This window comes from Pinus tabuliformis, chromosome 1_1 (assembly GCF_031772625.1).
Source record: "Pinus tabuliformis cultivar Carrire ecotype Pingquan chromosome 1_1, CPIR1, whole genome shotgun sequence".
Classification (NCBI taxonomy): domain Eukaryota; kingdom Viridiplantae; phylum Streptophyta; class Pinopsida; order Pinales; family Pinaceae; genus Pinus; species Pinus tabuliformis.
Genome location: NC_142297.1, coordinates 868849343 through 868855578, shown reverse-complemented (window position 1 = coordinate 868855578; position 6236 = coordinate 868849343).

Sequence of the window (6236 nt, the reverse complement as noted above, 5' to 3'; positions counted from 1 at the left end):
ACCATAACCATTGTGACTTTAATGTCCATGACTAAACACACGGCTTTAAAACTTGCGATATGAAGGGTGTGACGCAGCGGATGCGATATTATATTAAGGCATGTTATGATGGAGTAGTTGGGTCCGCAACACGTATCGCAATTGGAGGTTTCAAAGTGATAAGGCTTCAAAACTTGCGATAGGACGAATGCAATATTAATGGACAAATGTGGAGAATTAATGGTTTTCGATAGAATAAACGCATTCATTATTACTAACGATTTCCTGAGATTTTGCTCATAAAAGTCTTGGATTATTGCGTAATCGGTTATTTGCTAAGTTATTCGCTTTGAATGTTAGTTACTCTCACACTTGTGTTTCTCTTGACAAGTTAGTCCCGACAAGCATAACTCGGCAAAAATGTCTCGATCAACCAAACCCAAGAAGAAACTTGTTGTTAAACAATAATCAGTCGCTCCCCCCCAAGGTTGCAGAATTGCCTGCAGTATTTACCGATACCACATGCACCTCGAATGCTGGAACATCTACCTGGGAGGCCATGTATCAACTTTTTGAAGATGAAGAGTCGAGAGTCACAGAAAGAGTAGCCACAGTTGAAGATTCATACCCAATTTTCAATACTACATATAGTGATCTAGTCAATTCATTCCTCCACAAAATTGTTGCTCGGTCGAACATCCTGCCTTACATGGATATGATCAGATGGGTTGTTGACCATCTAAACATAGCTGACAGAAAATTTATGACCAAGAGGAACATGGTCATCGACTCTTTCACCAGCAAAGATTTGACTCAGATGTACCAGTTGTCGGCACCTCAGAAGAAATATGATAAGGACTTCATTGAGAAATTCATGAAGGAAAATCAGGATCAATTTGAAGTCATCAAAGGATGGAGAAGAGATGCCAGCAAGCACAAGCGAGAGGATAAGGGTATGTATTCTATAGCTTCTCTTGTCGGTCCCTATTGTTATGTTGTTGCCATGATATGTAGATTATTTGGTTATGCCAATACCCAAAAGTTTTCAGACCAATGGGTACCCCTAATTGATGCAGCCTGTGATAGCTATGTTATGGACTGGGGAACTGTTCTATCCAATAATTTAAGTATCCAAATCCTAGATTATAGGAAGAAACATAGTTTTTTTTTAAAACATTGTTCCCCCATTTTACATGAGTGCCTATGTAATGGATGCTATTTGCTTTACTTCTGATTTCTCGTCCATGGGATGGAAATGGACCATACAGAACCCTATGTCTATCCACGCTTATCATATTATTCTCTGGGAGTCAAAATATCAGCCCCATTTCTACAAAATTTGCCATGGAGTTGTGCTTCCAATCCACCAGTTTGTCTTTAATGAAAAATGCCCTAGAATATCACCTGAAGCCAACAACCACCTCTTATCAGTTGGAAGATGGTTTGGAGAAGAGTCCTTACCTATGTTCGGGTTTTTGGCATCCTTACACACCCACATGTGTTACCCCTATGGATTCCCGACAAGCTCCTCACCCGAGAAATAGCCTATCAAATAGTTGGAAATGGCCTATCTAAGGTCATGAAAGATAACAAAAAGACAATGTGGCATGTCTTTCCCTTTCGTTGTGGTGTCTATTCCCTTGATAATTTCAAGCATGCTGCTAAGGAAATGGAGGAAATCCAGCTTATGAACTTTCCAACCATTATGAATCAATCGTTCGACCCCATTGATACTGCGAAGAATGCTACCACTCATGCAAAACTTAGGCAGTTCACAAATGAGCCTCATAAGTTTGATGACCTGTTTGAGTCAGTTTCCGACTATGCAAAGGTTGAGAGAGATGCAACAACGTAGTTCAGTCCCAAAGAATTAATTCAATTCAATCAATACATGACTAAAAGGATCTCCCACTTGCCCACAGAGTTATTAAAACTCAATCGGCGGAGCACAGAGCACGACAAAGGAGTAAGCACATCACAAGTCTAAGATGTAGCTCATCCTAAAGAGACAGAGGCTTCTTCTTGATCACGGGCAGAGGAAGTTCTAACAGACAATATGTTGAAAATAGCAAGAAGGAATGCTAAATATAGAAGTGCTAAATTTAGCACTGCTATAAATAGCATTTCGGAATACCTTCCCATTTTAATTAGTCCCTGAACTAAAATAGAGAAGTAAAGTTTGAATTTCATCTTAGCCGTTGTTTGTAAAATAATTAATTAATTCATCTTGAGTTAATTAGTTGTAGAAAATCAAACATGAATTCTATGTGGGGACATGCAACAGTTTCTCCATTGATTGAGAAATTTATCCATCAGTTAAAGAGATAAGGATGAGTTGTAATTAGTTGGCTCAGTTAACTGAGTCAAGTCCAGTTAGATTAGTTCAAATAGTTTGTTGAATTAATTGTGAGCTCAGTTAGTTAATGCATGCATGCATGTAACTGTTGCACTTCAGATAACTGAATATTCTCTCATAAATAACTCATGCATGTCAGTTCAGACATAGACCCAGTTGAGATCAGATGGAGGGGCAGTGTACTATCAGTTGCAGGAATATTCCATTGTGAATATCTCTTGCATGCAGAAGGAATTCATTCCTTGGAGATAGTTTAGTGAGTGTGTGACGAGGCCAATCACACAAGTGCCATCATTGGACCCCAATAAAAACTGCGCAAGGAAATAGGAAGCTTGGAGGGCTAAGGAAACTCATATCTTGTGTCTACTCAGTCTGTGAGCTGTATTGTTTGATTGCAGAGAGAGCAGGATAGCTTGTGAACTGATTCTTTTTGTAACTTGAACATATTTCCACTTGTATGATAACACAGAGATTGGGGTTTTAGGCTAAGGCTTTCCCTGGGTTATTCTTCTGTGTTCATGTGTGATTGATTTCTCATTCTCAGTTATATGTGTTCTATTTGATCTTGCTCATATTCGATTAAGCTTCCGCAAAGTTTGTTGTAGAAGTAGATCTTGTATTTTTCTTTAGTATATTGCATAATCTGTTGATCTACAGTGGGAATTTCTACATGGTATCAGAGCGAAGGTGATCAAAGCAAAGAATAGTATACAAGAAGGGAGAAGTTCGAAGTTTGAGGTTCCTGAATATAGAAATCGAGTTCTTATCACATCTAAATTTCACCAATGGCATTCAACGATTTAAGACTCGAGTATGCCCTTGATGGCAGCTCGAATTATATAGCCTGGAAGGATTGCATGGAAGCAATATTAGAGGATAACGGTCTAAAGGACTTCATTGATCAAGAAGTCCCCAAGCCGACTGATGCTACAGAATTGGCGGAATGGAAGAAATGTGTGGCTAGAGCAAGGAGAATCCTTCTGGAGGGAGATTGAGACCATATAGTCTCGAGTCTCCATGGGAAGGAGACACTTTTTTCGATGTGGAAAACATTTAAAGATCTATATCAGAACAACAACGATCAGAGGAAGTTGGCGCTAAAAGACAAGCTTCGGAAAATCAAGTGTGAAAAGGGTGACACAATCTCTACATATCTGAACAAGCTCACCACCTGCAGGGATGAGCTTGGAAGTGTAGGGATCACGACAGTCGATGATGACATGGTGAGTCTTGCACTCCTCGGTCTTCCTAAGAGCTAGCATAGTTACTAAGACTCGGTTAATGGAAGAGAAAAACTGCCAGATTAGGAACGACTTTGGTCGGATCTGATGCAGGAGGAGATAAGAAGAAGCACCAGAGATGAATCCTCATCAAAGCAAGATGATGAGGAAAATCTAGCCTTAGCGAGTAAGGCGAGGAAGGGGAAAGGAAAGGCGTCCCATTCCAAATCTAGTTCTTCCCTTGGTGGGAAGAAGTTTGACAAATTGAAAGTGCGATGCTTTCATTGTCCTAAAGTGGGCCATTATGCTACGAATTGCCCACAGAAAAAATCCAAGAAGGGTTCCTCCAAGGGATCTGATGGTGAGGCATTGGCCTCAGTTTGAGTTGGATTTCTCTCTTATCACATGCATGGTTTCATCCATGGTGGGATGTGTGTGATACCTGGACAGTGGAGCTTCATTCCACATGTCAGGTGACAAGAATCTTTTCAGTACCTTGGAGGAGAAGGATCTCCAGATGCGGATTGAGATGGGCGATAATGGAAAGTACCATGTTTCAAGTGAAGGTACGGTTATGTTTTAGAGGGAGCATGGAGCTCCCCTCACCCTGACTGATGTAAAGTATGTACCAGGTCTGAAGAAGAATCTTGTGTCTGTCACTATGCTAGAAGATAAAGCTTATGATATAGTCTTTAGTAAAGGAAAGGTATTCCTGAGGCATATTAGTACTGGACAGACCAAGCAAATTGGGATTTGAGTAAAGAATCTCTACAAGCTAGAGGTAGACGACTGTGCTGCATTGAGTTCCAAAGTTGAGATGGTGCAGAGCCAAGATGTTGGCGAGCTATGGCATAAAACACTGGGCCACTTGCAGATTTCTACCAGGCTACCCAAGGGAAAACTGGAGTAGACGAATACACGCAAAGTTTGTACCTTGGGTAAGTATGCAAAATCTTCCTTTCCGGATCGAGACAGTAGAGCCGGAGCAATCCTGGAGCGAGTTCACTCAGATGTTTGTGGACCATTCTCTACAACCTCCACCATTAAACAAAGGTACTATGTTATTTTTGTTGATGATTTTTCTCATAGATGCTAGATCTACTTTATGCAAAAGAAGGATCAGACCTTCTTGAGGTTTTGTGAGTTTAAATCCTTGGCAGATAAAGAATCTGGAAAAAAAATAAAAGCCTTACGTAGCGACAATGGTGGAGAGTATGTCTCTCAATACTTTAAGGACTTCTGCGTTGCAAAAGGAATTAAACGGGAGTTGACGGCACCCCATAACCCACAGCAGAATGGGGTGGCCGAAAGGAAGAACAGATCGATTGTGGGAGCAGCTCGAGCGATGTTGCATGACCAAAGCCTACCACTGCATTTGTGGGTTGAGGCATGCAATACAGTAGTATATTTGCAGAAGAGAAGCCCGCACCGTATACTGGGAATGAAGACACCTATGGAGGTCTTTTCCTGGAAGCGACCAGATATGAGTCACTTTTGAATCTTTGGATCATCAATTTATTGTCATGTAACCAAATATGCCCAAAAGAAGCTAGATCCAACAACTGAGTTGGGAATACTTGTGGGGTACACGAATACACCCCACAACTATCGGTTGTACCTGCCTACCAGTCAGAGGACAGTGGTACGCAAGGATATGAAGTTCGACAAGCAGAAAGCCATGTGAGTATCACTTGAGAGGGAGCTCAAGTTGCATGCAGGGGAGGAACTTTTAGTTCCTAAGGAGGAGGAGCCTCAGATTGATGCGGAGCAGCCGCATGCAGAGGATCTGGGAGTGGAGACATCCACTCATGCTGAGACTTCCAGAGATGGGCGGAAATGCTCAAGGGAAGCTGACAAGTTGATGTTGGATGCACAAGAGAATGTGGGACAGCCATCTTCTCAGCATAGACAGAGGAGGTCGCCCGAGCGGTACACTAGGTACATGGCCCTGGTTGGGAGTGTGTAGATACCGAACCTTCTTCATTCGAGGAGGCAGTGCAGCAACCAGTCTGGGTTGATGCAATGGTAGAGGAGTACGACTCTATCATTCGAAACAATGTGTGGGATATTGTCCCAAGACCTTAGGGTAAGTCAGTGGTGAGTTCCAGATGGCTTAACAAGGTAAAGCAAGCAGTTGATGGCAGTGTTGAGAAACATAAGGCAAGGTTTGTTGCTCGAGGTTTCTCACAGGTCGAGGGTATCGACTACAATGAGACCTTTGCTCCTATAGAAAGGTACTCATCTATCAGATCAATGTTGGCACTATCAGCTCAGATGGGTTGGAAGATCCATCAAACGGACGTGAAGACAACATTCCTCAATGGGAAGATTGAGGAGGAGGTGTACATTGAGCAGCCAGAGGGTTTCAAGACCTTCGATCATGAATCGCATGTGTGCCGACTCAAGAGGGCTTTGTATGGGTTGAAGCAAGCACCCCATGCTTGGTACACCAGGATCGACAACTATTTCACCGGGTTGGGCTTCACCAAGAGTGAAGCAGATGCGAAACTTTACCACATCATGGTAGAAGGTAATCCATTGATCATTGTTCTTTATGTCGATGCTCTGATTTTGATAGGTGTTGATCAGCTGATCCAGTCTTGCAAGGAGGACCTTGCAAGAGAGTTCGAAATGAAAGACATGGGTCTTATGCACTACTTTCTAGGCATGGAGGTGTGGTA